Source organism: Hypanus sabinus, chromosome 2 (genome assembly GCF_030144855.1).
Source record: "Hypanus sabinus isolate sHypSab1 chromosome 2, sHypSab1.hap1, whole genome shotgun sequence".
Taxonomy (NCBI): Eukaryota; Metazoa; Chordata; class Chondrichthyes; order Myliobatiformes; family Dasyatidae; genus Hypanus; species Hypanus sabinus.
Genome location: NC_082707.1, coordinates 167,022,657 through 167,042,327, shown reverse-complemented (window position 1 = coordinate 167,042,327; position 19,671 = coordinate 167,022,657). Strand labels below are relative to the sequence as shown.

The 19,671-nt window shown below is 43.1% G+C and overlaps 1 protein-coding gene and 1 long non-coding RNA gene across 4 annotated transcripts in view; one reads left to right on the top strand and one right to left on the bottom strand.

Annotated features, from left to right (window-relative positions):
• LOC132386595 (uncharacterized) overlaps nucleotides 1-14,017 on the bottom strand; it is a 41,493-nt gene extending 27,476 nt beyond the window's left edge. The window contains exons 1-3 of the long non-coding RNA XR_009509601.1: nucleotides 13,898-14,017; nucleotides 12,705-12,771; nucleotides 8,980-9,057 (exon numbers count right to left, since the gene is read on the bottom strand). This is a non-coding gene — a long non-coding RNA (uncharacterized LOC132386595). The remainder of the gene's footprint in view (nucleotides 1-8,979; nucleotides 9,058-12,704; nucleotides 12,772-13,897) is intronic.
• Nucleotides 12,768-19,671, top strand: part of traf3 (TNF receptor-associated factor 3) — a 79,768-nt gene continuing 72,864 nt past the window's right edge. Inside the window, exon 1 of one of the 3 annotated variants that reach the window (XM_059958857.1) lies at nucleotides 12,768-13,827. The gene's annotated coding sequence lies outside the window, so the exon portion shown is untranslated. Of the gene's footprint in view, nucleotides 13,828-14,024; nucleotides 14,162-19,671 lie in introns of those variants that run through there. The other 2 variants (XM_059958842.1, XM_059958848.1) reach the window with 2 other exon arrangements.

Sequence of the window (19,671 nt, the reverse complement as noted above, 5' to 3'; positions counted from 1 at the left end):
CACGCAAGAGTGAGAATAGGAATACGATGAGGTGGAGTATAAATGCGTAGCTGAGGGATTGGAGCAGGGGATAGAGATTCAGATTTCTGGATCATTGGTACCTCTTTTGGGGCAGGTGTGACCTGCACAAAAAGGATGGGTTGCACTTGAATACCAGGGAGACCAATATCCTGGCAGGGAGGTTTGCTAAGGCTTCTGGGGAGAGTTTAAACTAGAATTGTTGGGGGGTGGCAACTGAACTGAAGAGACTGGGGAAGAGGAGGTTGGCTCACAAATAGAGAAAGCTTGTAGACAGAGCAAGAAGGAGGATAGACAGGTGATAGAGAAGGGACATGCTCAGACCGAAGGTTTGAGATGTGTCTTACACAAGGAGATTTGTCAACAAAGTGGATGAGCTTAGAGCATGGATCAGTACTTGGAGATATGTTGTGGTGGCCACTTCAGAGACTTGGATGGATCAGAGACAGGAATGGTTACTTCAAGTACTGGGTTTTAAATGTTTCAGAAAGGACGGGGGTGGGGGGATGCAAAAGAGTTGGGGCGTGGCACCGTTGATCAGAGAGAGTGTCACGGCTGTAGAAAAGGTGGATGCCATGGAGGGATTGTCTACAGAGTCTCTGTTGGTGGAGGTTAGGAACAGGAGGGGTCAATAACTTTCATCATCATCATCAGGTGCCGTGCCCAGTTTGAGCTTTGACTGCCATGGCCCACACACTCCTGTTTCGGATCAAGCGGATCAATTCATTGGTATTCATTTCCAGTTCTCTGGCTGCTGTCTCCATCATCATTTGTCTTTGCCTTCCTCTTGCTTTCTTCCCTTCAATTCTCATAATTACCGTGCATTCTAACTCTTCTTTCCTAATCACATGTTCAATGAGCTTACGTTGCCTTTTCATGATCTCATACATTATTTCTCTTTCAGTGCTTGCTCTGTTCATGACATCCTCGTTAGATATTCATTTCATCCATGAAATTCTTTGCATCCTCCTCAAAAACTACATCTCTGCTGCTTCAATTCGTTTCCTCATGTTACTAGTCCAACATTCCGAGCCATATAACATAACTGGATAAACGTATCGTTTCAGTGTTCTGAAGCGGGTTGTCATGCCTAGTTTAGTGTTGGTCAGTATTCTCTTCATTCTAGTAAAGGTGTCTTTTGCCATCCCTGTTCTTCTTTTGATGTCCATGTCACACCTGCCATTTGACGTCACCCAGCTTCCTAAGTAGCAAAAGTTCTGTACCTGTTCTATGTCTTCCCCATTTATTCTCAGCCTGCAGATGGGATTCTGCTTCTTTTTGGATATCACCTTACACTCTGGCTTTTTGCAATTGATAGATTGACCTGTTTTTGCATTTTCTTCAACAACTATATCAATTAAGTTTTGTAGTACTTCCTCCATACTTGCAATTAACAGTGTCATCTGCATTACCAAAATTATTGATATTTTCACCACCAACTTTGATACCCAAGATGTCTCTTATTTTTTTGTAATATTGTTTCACTGTATACATTAAACAAATCAAGAGAGAAAACACACCCTTGTCCAATGCCTCTCTTGATTTTCGTAAACTGACTCACTTCTCCATCTATTCTTACAGCGGCAGTTTGTTCCCATTACAGATTTCTGATTAGGCAGAGATCTTTCGAATCTAGATCTAGAGTTATTATCAATAACTTTACTGGGTGTTTTTTATAGGCTGCTCAATAGAAACAGCGATATCGAGGAGCAGATAGGGAAACAGATCCTGGAAAGGTGTAATAATAACAGAGTTGTCGTGATGGGAGATCTTAATTTCCCAAGTATCGATTGGCATCTCCCTAAAGCAAGGGGTTTAGATGGGTGGAGTTTGTTAGGTGTGTTCAGGAAAGTTTCTTGACAAAATATGTAGAAAAGCCTACAAGAGGAGAGGCTGTACTTGATTTGGTATTGGGAAATGAAGCTGGTCAGGTGTCAGATCTCTCAGTGGGAGAGCATTTTGGAGATAGTGATCATAATTCTGTCTCCTTTACAATAGCACTGGAGAGAGATAGGAACAAACAAGTTAGAAAAGTGTTTAATTGCAGAAAGGGGAATTATGAGGCTATCAGGCAGGAAATTAGAAGCTTAAATTGCAAACAGATGTTCTCAGGCAAAAGTACGGAAGAAGTGTGGCAAATGTTCAGGGGATTATCTGTGTGGAGTTCTGCAAAGGTATGTTCCAATGAGACAGGGAGGTTATGGTAGGGTACAGGAACCATGGTGTACAAAGGCTGTAATAAATCTAATCAAGAAGAAAAGAAAAGCTTACAAAAGGTTCAGACAGCTAGGTAATGTTAGAGATCTAGAAGATTGTAAGGCTAACAGGAAAGAGCTTAAGAAGGAATTTAAGAGAGTCAGAAGGGACCATGAGAAGGCCTTGGCAGGCAGGATTAAGGAAAACCCCAAGGCATTCTACAAGTATGTGAAGAGCAAAAGGATAAGATGTGAAAGAAAAGGGCCTATCAAGTGTGACAGTGGGAAAGTGTGTATGGAACTGGAGGAAATAGCACAGGTAGTTAATGAATACTGTATTCACTATAGAAAAGGATCTTGATGATTGTAGTGATGACTTGCAGCAGACTGAAAAGCTTGAGCATGTAGATATTAAGAAAGAGTATGTGCTGGAGCTTTTGGAAGGTCTCAAGTTGGATAAGTCGGTGGGACTGGATGAAATGTACGCTAGGCTACTGTGGGAGGCAAGGGAGGAGATTGCTGACCTTCTGGCAATGATCTTTGCATCATCAATGGAGAGGTTCCAGAGGATTGGAGGGTTGCGGATGTTGTTCCTTTATTCAAGAAAGGGAGTAGAGATAGCCCAGGAAATCATAGACCAGTGAGTTTTACCTCAGTGGTTGGTAAGTTGATGGAGAAGATCCTGAGAGGCAGGATTTATGAACAATTGGAGAGGTATAATATGATTAGGAATAGTCAGCATGGCTTTGTCAAGGGCAGATTGTGCCTTATGAGCCTAATTGAATTTTTTGAGGATGTGACTAAACACATTGATGAAGGAAGAGCAGTAGATGTAGTGTATATGGATTTCAGCAAGGCATTTGATAAGGTACCCAATGCAAGGCTTATTGAGAAAGTAAGGACGCATGGGATCCAAGGGGATGTTGCTTTGTGGATCCAGAACTGGCTTGCCCACAGAAGGCAAAGAGTGGTTGTAGATGGGTCATATTCTGAATGGAGGTCGGTCACCAGTGGGGTGCCTCAGGGATCTGCTCTGGTACACTTACACTTTGTTATTTTTGTAAATGACCTGGATGAGGAAGTGGAGGGATGGGTTAGTAAGTTTGCTGATGACATAAAGGTTGGAGGTGTTGTGGATAGTGTGGAGGGCTGTCAGTGGTTACAGCGGGACTTTAGTAGGATGCAAACCTGGGCTGAGAAGTGGCAGATGGAGTTCAACCCAGATAAACGTGAAGTGGTTCATTTTGGTAGGTCAAATATGATGGCATGAATATAGTATTAATGGTAAGACTCTTGGCATTGTGGAGGATCAGAGGGATCTTGGGGTCAGAGTCCACAGGACGCTCAAAGCAGCTGCACAGGTTGACTCTGTGGTTAAGAAGGCATACGGCATATTGGCCTTCATCAATCATGGAATTGAATTTAGGGGACAAGAGGTAATGTTGCAGCTATATAGGACCCTGGTCAGACCCCACTTGGAGTACTGTGCTCAGTTCTGGTTGCCTCACTACAGGAAGGTTGTGGAAGCTATAGAAAGGGTGCAGAGGAGATTTACAAGGATGTCGCCTGTATTGGGGAGCATGCTGTATGAGAATAGGTTGAGTAAACTCAGCCTATTCTTGGAGCAACGGAGGATGAGAGGTGACATGATAGAGGTGTACAAGATGATGAGAGGCATTGATTGTGTGGATAGTCAGAGGCTTTTTCCCAGGGCTGAAATGGCTGCCACAAGAGGACACTGGTTTAAGGAGCTGGGGAGTAGGCATAGAGGAGATGTCAGGGGTAAGTTTTTTATGCAGAGAGTGGTGAGTGTGTGGAATGGGCTGCCGGTGACAGTGGTGGAGGTGGATACGATAGGGTCTTTTAAGAGACTCCTGGATAGGTACATGGAGCTCAGAAGAATAGAGGGCTATGGGTAAGCCTAGTAATTTCTAAGGTAAGGACATGTTCGGCACAACTTTGTGGGCCGAAGGGCCTGTATTGTGCTGTATGTTTTCTACGTTTCAAAAGATACCATGGAACCCATTCCTAGGGTTCCATCAAGCACCCAATGCATGAAAAAAGAACGAATTGCACAAATGGCAAAAAGCAAACGATTATCAACATCAAACCAGGAGTCCAGAGCATCATGTTTGACTCATTTTAGTGCCGCTAGCTGACTGTGGGTCGCAGAGCCCGTCTTCGCTCAAGCACCTCAGTCCGCACCCATCTCTCCGATCAAACTGTTCAAAAACAGAAGAGTAACCAGAATCCAGAAACACATGCAGGCTGAAGCTCAAGGTCCCACAAAATGAATGCTCAGCCATGAGCCTTGCTGATCAATTCTTGCAGTGTGGAACCCAAGGCTCCTGCACTTTCCTCCGACAGCAGCTAAGAAGAGGGATAGGAAGAATGTTGAAAGACAAGCAGACAGCTCTGACCACCCACCTGTCCTCCACTCACACCTTTGTCGACTCTGTCAGAGAGACACAATGGAGTCCACCATGGTTGATGCCCCACCTCCAGACAGCACACTGCACTCCCAACCTCAACATCTCCCTCATAGACAGCAAAGTACCACGTCACCCCATCAGTCCAAAAACACACCATCAAAATTTAAATAACAGGTTCCATCTGCACGCAGCTTATTGGAATCATAATTGAAAGGGGAAGTAGTTTTGCAGACTGTGCAGGACATTGCTGTTGGTCACGTTGTTCACTACCGCCATCTTGTTCAGTCACTTCTAGGCAAATTAGGGTGCATAAAACCCTAGGGCCTGACAAGGTGTTCCCTTGGACCCTGTGGGAGGCTGGTACAGAAATTGCAGGGGACCCAGCAGAGATATTTAACCCATCCTTAGCCACAGGAGAGGTGTCCGAGGATTGGAGGATAGCTAATGTTGTTCTGTAGTTTAAGAAATGTTCTAAAAAATAAGCCAGGAAATTATAGTCTAGTAGCAATGGGAAAGTTATTGGAAGGTATTCGAAGGCACCTGAGATGTAAGTATTTGTATAGACAGGGACTGATTAGGGATAATCAACATGGCTTTGTGTGTGGGTGATTGAGACGACCTGTAACTGGAAGCTCAGGATTTCACTGTGGGTGGAGTGCAAGTGCTCTGCAAAATGGTCATGGAGTCAGATGGCATGAAAGTAGGCCCTACAGTTCATCTGGTCAATGCTGACCAAGATGCCCCATCCAAGGTAGTCCTACCTGCCAGTGATGAATTTCCAGCCAGATACTGGTATTGATTTTAACCAACATTTCAATGACAAACTCTGCCATCTTTGTCGGGGTTACCTGGAGAAACGGGCAGTTTCCCTGGATTCTTTTTCTATCTGCCAGTGTTTGACCCATAATCTCCTAAATCTGTCCTCTGCGTGTACCTGTCCAGTTGTCTTTTAAAGGCGATCACTGGGTTTCACGTAGCATTTAGCATGAAGCTATTACAGCTAGGGACCTTCTGGAGTTTTGAGTTCAATTCCAGCGCTGTTCTGTAAGGAGTCTCTGTACGTCCTCCCTGTGGAATGTGTGGGTTTTCTCCAGGTACTCCACTTTCCTCCCAACAGCCCAAAGGTGTACCGGGTAGGTTAACTGGTCGTTGTAAGTTGTCCCGTGATTAGGTTAGGGTTAACTGGGTTTTGTTGGGGTTTGCTGGGGTGGTGCAGCTCAGAGGGCTGGGATGGGCTGCTCCACACTGTACTCCACTACCTGCCTTAAGCATTTCCCCTGACAGCTGATTCCACATAGATACCACCCTTTGTGTAAAAAAAAAGTTGCTCCTCACATTCCTATCTAATCTTCCCCTCTTACCTTAAACCTATGCCCTTGATTCGCCAACCTTGACTGAGTGCATTCATCCTATCTGTGCCCCTTATGATTTTATACTCCTCTATAGATCTTCCTTCAGTCTCCTATCCTGCAAGGAATAAAGTGCCAGCCCGACCAATCTCTCCCTGCTACACAGTTCCTCAAGTCCTGGCAGTATCCTTGTAAATCTTTTATGCACTCCTTTCAGTTTAATAACTTCCTTCCTACAGCAGGGCAAACAAAACTGAACACAATGCTCTAAATGCGGCCTCACTGGCACCCTGTACAACTGCAATGTTGTCTCAGTAGTCTGGTTCATGAAGGCCAACGTGTCAAAGACCTTCCTCACCTGCGACTCTGCTTCAGTGAACCATGCAGTTGTATTCCGAGGTCTTTCTGTCCTGCAGCTCTCCCCAGGGGCTTGCCGTTCACTACTCAGATCTAACTTTCCAAAATGCAAAACCTCATGCTTAGAATTAAAATCGGATTCCAAATTACATTTATTATCAGTGGCTTATGTTGTGAAATTTCTTGTGTTGTGGCAGAAGTACAGCAAAAAAAAAAATGGCAATAAGTGAGATGTTGGCTCCCAGGAACTTGAAGCTCTGATACTTTCCACCACTGACCATTCAATCAGGACTGACGTGTGTTCTCTCGACTTTCCCTTCCTGAATGCTACAATCATTTTCCTGGTCTTACTGCTGCTGAGTGCAAGGTTGTTGTTGCGACACCATTCAACTAGCCAATATTTCTCACTCCTGTATGCCTCCTTATTTAGGATTCAGCCAACAACAGCGGTGTCAGCAAATTTATAGATGGTGTTTGAACTGTTCCTAGCCATGAGAGTAGAAACAGCAGAGCAGCAGGCTGAACGGACACCCCTGAGGTTTGTAGTGAGGAGGAGGTGTTGTAACTGATCTGCATCCTGACTGTGGTCTCCTGATAAGGAACTCGAGAATACAGTGCAAAGGGAGGTACAGAGGCCATGGTTTTGAAGTTTGCTGATTAGTACTGAATGCGGAGCTGTAATTTATAAACATCAGCCTGTCAAGAGTTTTGCTATTGTCCAGATGTTTCAAAGCAGAGTGGAAAGGCAGTGAAATTACTTACACCGTACAAGTGACATGGTGACAGGCAAGTTGCTGTGGGTCCGCTTCCATGATCGGAAGGTATTAGTTCTAGCCATGACCAACCTCTGAAAGATCTTCAATCACAGTAGATGTGATGCAACTGGGCAATAGTTATTGAGGCAGCTCACCCTGCTCTCCTTGGGCACTGGTATAATTGATGCCCCTTTGAAGCAGGTGGGAACCTCCAATTGTTGCAGTGACATGTTGAAGATGTCCTTGAATATTCCAGCCAGTTGGTACAGATTTTCAGTATCACTTATTCAAATTAAATTCCATTTGGTATTCACCAGTCAATTAATCAGCTGGCCAAGATCACTCTGTAATTTTCGATTACCATCTTCATTGTCACCCATCTACTTTAATGTCTTCTGTAAACTTCCTAACCATACTAATTGTACATTTTTATCCAAATCATTGACATAGATGACAAACAATGATGGGTCCAGCACCAAACCCTCTTGCACACCACTAGACATGGGCCAATAGTCAAAGAAACAATCTTTGACCATCATCCTCTGCTTTCTACCATTACACAAAATCTGTTTCCAATGAGTCAGCTCTCCCTGTATTCAATGTGATCTAACCTTCCAGGCAGCTGACTACGTAGAACCTTATCAAAGGCCTTACTGAAGTCCATTAAATCATATCTACAGCCTCCCACTGTCTCCAAACTCGAGGGGTAGCCATTGTCACTTGCATGGGCCCCAGCTATGCCTGCCTCTTCTTTGGCTACGTAAAATAGTCCATGTTTAAAGTCTTTCCCAGTTATAATCACCAACTCTTCCTTCGCTACGTTAATGTTCACATTGGTGCTGATTTATACATGCATGCTGAGCTCGTCAACTTTATCAGCTTTGCCTCTAACCTCCACCCTGCCCTTAAATTCATATGGTCCAACTCTAACACCTCTCCCTCTCCTTTCTTGTTCTCTGTCCCCATCTCTAGAGACAAATTATCAACTGACGTCTTTTATAACCTTACTGATACCCCTGGTTATCTTGATTATACTTCTTCCCACCCTAACTTCTGTAAAAATGCTATTCCCTTTTCTCAGTTTCTTCACCTTCACTGCGTCTGTTCCCAGGATGTGGTTTTCCATTCCAGGACATCAGAGAAATCCTCTTCCTATAAAGAATGGGGTTTCTCTCCCCTGCATCTCCTCCATTTCCCATATATCTGCTCATTCCATCTTCCTGCCTCATTCCCATTCCAATGTGTTGGTCCATGGCCTGCTCTTGTGCTAAGATGAGGCCCCTTCAGAGTAGAGGAGCAACACTTATTTCTGTCTGTGTATCCTCCAATGAGATGGCATGAATATTGAATTCTCCTTCCAGTAAACAAGATCCCCCCTTCCTTTATTTTGACCTTTTACTTCCTCTCGCCTGCCTATAACTTCCCCCAGGTCTCTTCCTCCTTCCCTTTCTCCTATGGTCCACTCTTCTCTCCAATCATTCTTCTCCAGCCCTTGACCTTGTCCGCTCGCATGGCTTTAGCTGTCACATTCCAGCGAGCTTCCTTTCCTTCACTCCACCTTGTTGTTCTGGCATCTCCACCTTTTTTCTCTGTCTTAAAGAAGGGTCTTGGCCCAAAACATCGACTGTTTATTCATTTCCACAGATGCTGCCTGAATTGCAGAGTTCCTCCAGCATTTTGTGTGTGCTGCCTTGGATTCCCGGCATCTGCAGACTTTCTCATGTTTATGATCTACTGCTCTACCCTCACGAACTTTCATAGTTCATCAAAAAACTCCTTCATTTGTCCATGGCTAACATATCTCAGCCAGGTCTTCTCTACCATCCCACAGTATTCTTGGATAAAGCTGGTCAGTCCCTGCAGATTTATTTACCTTTATACCTTTTGCATCCTCTTCTGTTATGTAGAGTATTCCCAAGACAATCCCATCCACTTTTATTAGTTACGAAGTCTTCATGGTTTTTTTTCCACAGTAAAAAGAGAAGAAATTTTTATTAAGGATCTTGCTCATATCTTACTGCTCCATACAAGGTTGTCCCTTTGAGGGACCCTATTCTCTCTCTAGATACTCTTTTACCCTTAATATCCTTAAATCTCTTTGGATTTTCCTTACTCTTCTCTGCCAAAGTTATTTCATGGCAGAATTTTCCCTTCCCGATTTCCTTCTTGAGTGCACATCTACACCCTCTATAATCAAAGTCCAAAGTAAATTTATTAACAAAGTACATATACGACACCACACACAACACTGAGATTCATTTTCTTGTGGGCATTCACAGTAAATACAAGAAACACGATAGAATCAAAGAAAGACAACCCCCGACAGTATGGACAATCAGTGTGTAAAAGATAACAAACAGTGCAAATACAAAATGGAAAACAAACAAAACAGATCCTGCTGAAGGGTCTCAGCTCGAAATGTTGACCGCCCTCTTTTCCATAGATGATGCCTGGCCTGCTGAGTTCTTCCAGCATTTTGTATGTGCTACTTGGATTTTCTCTCGGTTGTGACAAAATAATAAATACTCCTTCAGGGATTAGCTGCCTGTACCTGAGTCATGCCTTCTGTTTCTTGGCCAGGGCACCAATAACCCTCGCCATCCAGGGTTCCCTACTCCTGCCAGCCTTGTGCTTCATGCTAACAGGAACGCGCAGAGTCCCACCCCCAAACCATTGGGTCCCCTTTTGCTACAGCTCTTCCTGCATTCGCTATTCCCCACCGAAAGGCAAAGGCATTTCTGGTTCCACTGAACAGTCTACTGCTGCCTTCTCATGAGCAGTACACCCTCCCCTGCCACCCCCCATACGTTTCCAAAACAATATACTTATTTTTGAAGGGAATAGCCACAAGGTAACCTTGCACTGTTTGCTTACTCCCTTTTTCTTTCCTATTGGTCACCATCCATTTAATGCCTGTACCTTTGATTTGACCACTTTGCTAAAGTGCGTATCTATGAAACTCAGAGCACCTCCGATGATTCTGAGTGATATAGTCATCTAATCTATGCTCAGTGACCATGTCGAAGAGACCACACTGTAAGCACTAAATGCAATAGATTATGTTGGAGGAGGTGCAAGTGAATCTGTGCCTTATCTAGGCCCTTTAGTATTAGACCAACAATTCTTAGAAAAATACTTTATCTGCCCTACTGTATCTATATTCCTCAGAATCTTAATAACTTCAAGGAGACAACTTCAACTTATTAACGTCAATTAGACTCCTATATTCCAGTGAGAATAATTCTAGTCTTCCCTTCTAAATAAAGCTTTCCTGGTGATTCTCTTCTGCACTCTTTCTAAAGCTGCCACATCCTTCCTGTAATGTGGTGACTAGCAACCTCCTATTTTAAGGTTTATTTTCGACTGATTTTTAATTTTATCCCCTTAATTCTTCTTTTGCTCATCTTCCTCCACATTTATTTTACCTCATATTTGTTTTGTCTATTTTTTTTCCTGTGTTTTTCCTGAGACCCTTTCCTGTGTTCCTGTGGGGAACATGTTAGGTCATGCACTTCTGTAAGGGGACAAATCAAAAGGCATATTATCCTCTAAATCAGAGGCTCCCAGCCTTTTATATGCCATGGAGTGCTACCATTTGACAAAGTTATTTCCCATGGTAGGGGAGTCTAGGACAAGAGGGCATGACTTCAGGATTGAACGACATCCATTTAGAACAGAGATGCGGAGAAATTACTTTAGTAAGAGGGTGGTCAATTTGTTGAATTTGTTGCCACGAGTGGCTGTGGAGGCCAAGTCATTTGGTGTATTTAAGGCAGCGATAGATAGGCTGTTGATTAACCAGGGCATCAAAGGGTATGGGGAGAAGTCAGGGAAGTGGGGATGACTGGAAGAATTGGATCAGCCCATGGTTGAATGGCAGAGCAGACTCAACGGGTTGAATGGCCTACTTCTGCGCCTATATCTTACAGTCTTACTTACCCGGGGGTCTGTGGAACCCCAGGCGGGAATGCCTGCTTTAAATGGAGAAAGGCTGCGGTGCAAATGAGTGAAGTTCATAGGGATCTGGATGTTTTGGTGCATGAATAATTAAAAGTTAGTATGCAGAGCCAGCAAATAGTTAAGTAGGCAAATGGCATGTTGGCCTTTATTACAAAGGGGTTGGAATTTAAGAATAGAAAGGCTTAATGACAGTTATACATGGCGTTGGAAAATGCCATACCTGGAATATTATCACAGTTTTGGCCCCCTTACCGAAAAAGGCATGTAGCACTCGGGACAATTGAAAGGAGGTTCACCAGGCTAATTTCTGGTATAAAAGGGTTGTTCTATCAAGAAAATATAAACAATTTGCTCCTGTATTCTTTGGAGTTTAGAAAAATGAGAAGTGACCTTAATCAAACACACACCAAGGGGGCATGACAGTGTAGATGTTGAAATGTTTTCACTAGTAGGAGAATGACAAAGAAAGGAACACACACTTGGTGGCAACTTTATTAGTATTTCCTCTACCTAACATAGTGGTTACCGAGTGGATGCTTTTCGGCTGCTGTAGCCCATGGTTTATGGTTCACCAGGTTATGCATTAGGAGATGCTCTTCTGCACACCACTGTTGTAATGCATTAAGACAGTAACTCAAATAACTAACAAAAGAGAGTCCGCAGATGCTGGAAATCCAAGCAACACACACAAAATACTGGAGGAACTCAGCAGGCCAGGCAGCAACCTGGGTCCTGCCAAGGGGACTGGGCCTGAAACTTTGACTGTACTCTTTCCCATAGATGCTGTCTGGCCTGCTGAGTTCCTCCAGCATTTTGTGTGTGCGTAACTCAAATAACTGTTGCCCTCCTGACAGCATATATCAGCTATTGTCTAATGAAATGTTGGTGCAGGCTTGAAGAGCCAGGTATCCTCCTTCGGTTTCTATTTTCTTGCATTGTTGGGCATTTCTGCAGAGACTGATTTTAAAGAACAGCTTGTTAGCATCTGCTTCCTATGGTAGTTTGCCCAAATAGTCATTATGTGCAAACACCAAGCAAGCAAGTAATGGTTTATTGACAGCAGCGGATAGGTGTTGCAACCAGGCCTTTTCTGTACTGACACATGTTGTAATTTAGAGTAAAGATTCTAGAGAATTTCCAATTCTCCTAACCTTTCCCCATTCCACTGGACACTTTCTGAATCCCCCAGCGTCAGTTTCATTTTGTACACCATCTGTAATTAGCACAAGAATTTACATTTATATATTGATTGCAATGCAGAAAATATGTTCCAAGCTTTTGGGAAGTGTATGAGGAGGAATGATCCAAAACAGGCTTAAGGAGACAAAAATCTTGGCAGGACTTAAAATACAGAGGGAGGTGAAGAGCTCGTAGGCTTAAGCAAGAATTTCAGAGTATGCTGATTTGGCACAGTTCCCAATTGTGCATGAAGGAAGCGACTTTCACAAAAGGTCACCAGTGAAGAAGCAATATTTATCAGGGGTGGAAGTTGCAAAAGGATGGAGACAGATGGAATGCAGTGATAGTACATTGGAGTGACAGATAGGGATGGTAAGAACACTGTGTGTTGGTGAAGAGGTTGGGGACTTGTAATGACGTAGCATTATCAACTTATCCCTTGCTGAAAACCATCCATACCACTCAAATGTAGAACATACTTGAATGTTCCAATGCCTTCATCTGATTACTTTGCCTGGACCAGAGTCTGAAGATTAAAAGGGAATTGCTGTAAACACAAGTAAAAAGTGGGTATAATAATAACAACAGGGACAAAGATGTCCTGAAGCTACTTGACCTTTCTTCGGCTGTATTGAAAGTACGTCAACCTGACATGTTAACTCTGACTACACACATGCTGCCTGACTTGAATACTTCCAGCAACTGCAGTATTTTGTATTTGGGTAGTTTAAAGTCTAGTTCTCACGCTGAACAAATTTAAATGATGTCACCGTATTTTTATTTGGAATGAAAATTGGAGCTAAATATTCTAATTCGAGGGAGGCTCGTTTTGAGTTAGTGTAGTCACACAGCATCCAATGGTGGCATTCGCATGATTTAATTGGCCCGATGTCGTCACACAATGCAAACCAACTCAATTCCAGTGAAGTCCCCCCATCAGTACAAATTGCTTTTTGAATTGCTTGACATGATGTCAGCACCAGTGTTTTTTCCCCCCTTTTTAACAGCCCACGATTTCTCAATTTAACTGGAGCAGCGTTAATCAAATGCGAAATACTTCAAGGCCATATTTGGCAATTACGATGCGTCTCCCCACACAATAGTATCAATGTCTAACAGGCAGAAGCAATGGGGCCGTCCACGTAAACGCCACATTCTGTAGCGTTTCTATCTCTTTAAAGCACATCGCAGGCTGATCAAAGAGCTGTTGATCACTCTGCGCTGGGTGTAATATTGTTTATAGAGTAGGGGATTTCCACAGCCAGAGGAAGTGATATTGACTTAAGGGGCTTTCCAGCCAGAACAGTCAGTCATCGCAGCGAGTGGATCGGCGTTAACAGCAGCGGCAGAAAAGTGGGGAATTTTAACATTGTGTAATTGGCCCTTTTTTTTTGTACAAGACTTTCAAAATGGCAGCAATGAATCAGAGGTGGTTTTCGCTGATATTTTTACCAGAAGAAACCTTTTTCCGGTTGGCTTCCCCGCAAGATTGACACTTTCGGCTCCGGGAGTGAAGGCTGCAAAGGGGCAAGGACTATAGGGGCCGACCCAGACCACGCTCGGATGAAGAGCACCATTTGGGGTCAGTAACTCATGCGGGGAAGCAGGAGTGGGGAGCGAGGGGGGTGAGAGGCGGAGGGGATGATACGAACCAGACCCTGCCGTTGTGTCCGAGCCCGGGCGAGTTGCCCCTCCAGCCTTTTCAGATAGGCATTCGTGCTAGGAGGCTCCTGGGTCCTGCAGCTCGGGGAGGCGGACTCGCAGCCTCCGTGTATGTGATTCAAATGAAAGCTGGCGTCCGCCGGGATTTCTGCTCTAAACCGGTCACGCTCGTTTCATTCACGGGGCCGGCCCTACTGGCACGTTTCAAGACTCGGTTCGAAATAAGATTTAGCTGCGGGAATATGACCCCCCAGGTGGACTACACACGGAGACTTTTCAGGAGCTAGCAGCTGTGCCACTCCACCCAGAACAAGGGTGTTAATGCTGTTGGGTCTCAGGGTTTAAACCTTCGGAAGCTCCGTGACCGTGGCTCAACTTCCAGTGTAGAGGTGGTAGGGAGCAGGGAGGCTGAATTGGTGCCGAGGATGTTCTGGATATTATTTTTTTTTGTTGCTGTTGCCGTTCTGTGAGGCGGCCGCGAGCGGGTGGTTTTAAAAAAAGTTGTTCATTGTACTTGCAATCGTGTCAAAGGCATTCCCTCCCCCCCTCCCCCCTTATCAGGGGAATGATGCCGAACATCAGACCTTTGCACATGTTTGAGTTTGCAAACTAGTTAGTTAGCGGGATGTAAATGTGTGTCCCTTTTTTAGGAGAGTGGTAGAATCACAGAGGTGTGCGGGGAGCTTGTGTGGGAAAAGGAAACTTTATAAATAAAGTCAATTTCTTTCGAGTAGGTGGAATCTGCTCATCTTTTGACTTGGAAACTAGGATATATTAGGATTCCTTTTTGCCTCTCAAGTTCCCGAACCTTTTGAAATGAAAAAAAATATCATTGCGTTCAGTAGAGGAGAACCCCGGTCCAAAAATGACAAACACACTAAAAAGGAAAAAGGGTATAGTAAATGGTATTCTCTATTCCCTCCCAAGTTATTCCTCTTTATTGTTTTGTATTTGCTAAAGGCATTTTGGTTGGGGATGTGGCCAATTTCATATAGTAAAACATTGTTTACATACAGACAAAATACCACATGATGGAAATCTGAATAAAGGCAGGTTAGTCAGCTTTGAGGAGAATACAGAGATTATTGTATTAAAGGACTATCCGTGACAACATTAATCCCTCTTTTTGACCAGGTGTTTCTATAAGCTACAGATTTCCAGAACTTCCAGCTGCTCTAGGTTTTCAAAACTTACTGGGTAAACTAACATTGAAAATGTGTGGAAAAACTAAGAATAGCTGTGGGTACTTCCTTACTCAATTATACTTAAAGTTTTTCCTTTCCTCTTGGAACAATATCTAATAGACCTGATGTCTGTAAATTGACTTTGTAGCACACCTGAAATGAAAATGGGGGGGGGGGGGGAAGGCATGAATGCTTGAACTGTCATTTTAAAAGCTATATTTTTTTGTTTTAAACATCTTTACAGTGAAAGTATGCTTTCTTCTGAGTGTGAACACACATATTGGGATGAGCTTTTCCTATCTTACTCCATACCTTTCATTGACTTGTGTATGTATGAACAGGGCATGGTAGTGGGAAGGTATGTGAATCCAAATGTGCAAAAATATTCCCCATGAGCTGCCTCCTTCAAGGACTGCGCTGCCACATTACACTCCGCACAGTATTTGTTTATGTTGAGGAGAAGCATGTGACAAGTGTCTTAGGAAAATCCCTGAACCAGGTTGAAGAAGATTTGGAGCTGAGAGCTGTTTATCTGTTGGTGCTTGTTAAAGCAGCTGGTAGCAGGAGATGGCAGGCACAGTTAACAATGGGCTTTTGAGAACTGAGCTTCATAGCCTTGGCAGATCCTGAGGACCATGGTCATGGTTTTGTTGACCTATGTTTGTGTTTGAGTGTGAAGATGTGGATAATTAAATGGGCAAGGGTATGCAGTTGAGGACTAAAAGCTGAGGAATGTTTTGAACTGAATGTTTTAGTGTGAAAATAAAAGTAATTACTGTTTTCTAAATGGTGGTGGTGGGGGGGGGGGGTTAATTTGTTTTCTTAGCTTTATTTTTTCCTGGCTGTCCTTTACTGAAATTAGTGATCTTCACAAATACAAGTAACCCTCTTCAATAACACTGCACAATTCAGCAAGAATATTCCTTGGTCGCAGTTTCAACTGTTTGGTTCTTGTCATGTTGAGCTATTGTCATGGGCACAAGTACAGTGAGGTATAGATACCATGGAAAATGTTTCAGCAGCATCACAGGTACGTAGGTACGGGCAACACAGAGAATATAAATAAGTCGTAGATTGTACAAGACACCGAAGAGAGAAAAGGCTGTGCAAAAACAAGACTTGAGTGCAAAAACAAAATGGAACACTATGGTCTATAGTGTTCCATTGCTCTGGTAGGGTTAGGACTGTGCAAGTCAGTTCACAAAGCTGATGATTGTCAGAAAGTAGCTATTGCTGAACCTGTGGTGTGGTACAAAAGGTCTTTCAACACTTGTCATGGAGGTCCACTCCTCATTTAGCATCTTTGCTGATCTTAGATATGGTTAGGATAACGAACAGGTTAAAACAAAGGTAGAGATCTATTGCCACTTAGTTTGTGGAAAACAATGTAGGCTTCATTTTAAATGACTCAAAGTAGAAATAAAACTTTATGATTGGCATTAAATAGAATTGTTATATATAATATGTGTTCAAGTAATTTTTAAAGATTTTAGTTTGTCATTTTATCTTAATATCTTGCATTTAAAGATGTTGCATTGTCAATGAAGGTACATACCCAGTGTTGCTGATAGTATTTACAGGTGCTATGGGTGGATCAATCCTCACTGGACACTGATGTCAGATCTTGTGAATGGTGTTGCTGAGGAGATATGTAAAATGCTGATTCAAACCCTCAAACTCCAACCAGTTTTCACCAATCAACGATAGTTGTCATTTATTCTTTGACCTTGGGTTTCTGGCATTGCCATGGCAAAAGAAAATGATATCCATGAAACTCCTTTAACAACCACAGGGAAGCCCAAAGTACTTTAGTGGCAAAGAGTTAGGTTTTACGTAACTGTAATCTAGGTCTCCTAAGACCATGGAATAATGACCTGATGATCTGCTGAATGACATTGGTTCAAGGATGAGTTAAAATAGACAAGGTTCTCTGGTGTATGACTGAGGTGTTACAAAGACTACTTTTATTCACCTTCAGGAGGAGAATGGGCCTTGGTTCGACATTTCACAAGAAAGACAACTCTCCTTCATAAGTAGCACACAAAAAATGCTGGAGGAACTCGGCAAGCCAAGCGACATCTATCGGAAAGAGTACGGTGGATGTTTTGGGCTGAGACCCTTCATCAGGACTGGAGAGATAAAGATGAGGATTCATAGTAAGGAGGTGGGGGAGGGGAGGAAGAAACAAGGTGATGGGTGAACCCTGGAGTGGTGGGAGTGGGAAGGTTGAAGTAAAGAGCTGGGAAGTTGATTGATGAAAGAGATACAGGGCTGGAGAAGGGGGAATGTGATAGGAGAGGACAGAAGCCCATGGAAGAAAGAAAAGAGGGAGGAGAACCAGAGGAAGGTGATGGGCAGGTAAAGAGATGAGGTGAGAGAGGGGAATGATGAAGGAGCGGGGCATTAACTAATTTTCAGTAATGCTCTCCCTTCACCATTCACTTTTCCCATTTCCCCCTCACCTTATCTGCCCATCACCTCCCCCTTCTCTTCCTTCTGTGGTCTTCTGTCTATCAGAAACCCCCTTCTATAGTCCTGTATCTTTCACCAATCACCTTCCCAGCTCTTTACTTCACCCCCTCCCAGTTTCACCTACCTTGTGTTTCTTCCTCCCCTCTTCCCCAGCCCCTCCACCTTCTAACCCTGACTCATCTTTGTTTCTCCAGTCCTGATGAAGGGTCTCGGCCGAAAACATCAACTGTACTCTTTTCCATAGATGCTGCCTGGCCTGCTGGGTTCTTCCGGTATTTTGTGTGTGCTACTCGGATTTTCTAGCATCTGCTGAACGCTGACTGGCAGCTCCTGTGGCACTGCTGGTGCCAAACTCTGTCGGTCTCTGCTGTTCCTTTGGATTGGTTAGCTGCATGGAGAGAGGGAGCTTGCTACATGGGCAATGGCTTGCTCTCGACGTTGTACTGGCTTGCGTATCACGTCGGCAGCTGGGATGCGGTATCCATGGTCAACCTCGACCAATGGAGGGCCTCGGGATACACCATAGGGAACCAGCTGCCTATTTACACGTGTACTTCTGAGCCCAGGTTCTAGTTTTACTCCTGTGCTGAATAATCCGATCATGGTTGCAGGAATCCAAGAAAATTACTTTGAGAGGCACAGGAGCTTAGGAGCGGAAGGAAAAAAGATGCTGCAATAAATTTGTTCTTAATTATTATCCAGGATCCTTGGTGGAATGTGTATGTTTGTAGATTCTGGAGCATGGTCAGGATGTGATACTGTTCATATTAGTAAGTAAAGCCTTTCTAAGTCTGGCTGATCAGAAATTGAGTTGAGATATAGAAAAGCGCATGTGGAACTTTAACCCAATATGAGTCATTAGCTTCAGGTGAGACCATTCACAGGAAATAAACACTCAGTATCATCATTTCAGAAGCACTTCTTCAGATACTCAGTTTGAATTAAAAAGTTGAGAGTCGTCAGATGTACAGTATAATTTGCCATTTAACTATTGCTTTCCATTACTTCCTTTCCGTGCTCTTTTCTGTTTGTCATTCAATAAAGTGTAATAATACTGGAAAACACTTGAAGACTAAAAATATTTTTTACTATGAAGTACAGCATTTTCATATTGACACAGACCTCAAAAACAATTTTACAAGGTGCTTTTAAAAAAAAATCAGCTCTCCCCTTGTGCATTAGTAGGACTAATGTCTGTTGGAAATGTGGGTCATGATTACTGAGGTAGCACAGTAGCGCAGTGGTTAGCACAACACTGTACAGTTCAGGTGACCTGGATTCAATTCTCACCGCTGCTTGTGCGTTCTCCCCGTGACCGTGTAGGTTTCCTCCGGGTGCTCTGGTTTCCTCCCACAGTCTAAAGCTGTACTGGTTTAGGTTGATTGGTCATTGTAAATTGTCCCATGATTAGGCTGGGGTTAAATCAGGGGATTGCTGGGCATAAAGGGCTGGAAGGGTCCACTCAGTGCTGAATCTCAATATTAAAAAAAAGGGTATATATTTTCCAAAAATAATATTTTTAAACTAATCTACAGGTAGGATGACAAATGAATGACTTTAGGCTAGTGGCTTTCAGAATAATATAGTAGTAAATGAAAATTATTTATTGAAGAGTGAAAATTGTACATATCTATTTCATGGGAAGTTTAGCTCATAATAATGAAAATAAAATAAATTACTGCTCATGGTATTTCTAAAGCGACTTTGGACTCAATGACAGAAAGTAGTTTTTAGTGTGAAATCAAACTGCATAATGATCATTATTTAATTAAAATTATTTTGATTAATAATAATTTAAACAATTTGCAGATAACCAGAGCTCGGCTGTATGACATAGTTCCTGGGAAGTCATAGCCCAGATGACTGACATTTTGTGTTTTTTTTTAAATTCATCCTAATAACATTAGTAAAGAAGCTTGGAGAAAAGATGTTTCTGTGCAATGGCTTATTAACTCCATTTGCATAGTTATTGCGTTCTTAGATTCAGGGCTCCTGAGGATGGGGGGGTTTTTGCGAATTTGTAGTTGGAGTTACTAAAATCAAGAATTAAAAAATAATTCAATTGGAATTAGATATCTGAAATAAAGTGCTGAAAATATTCAGCTGGT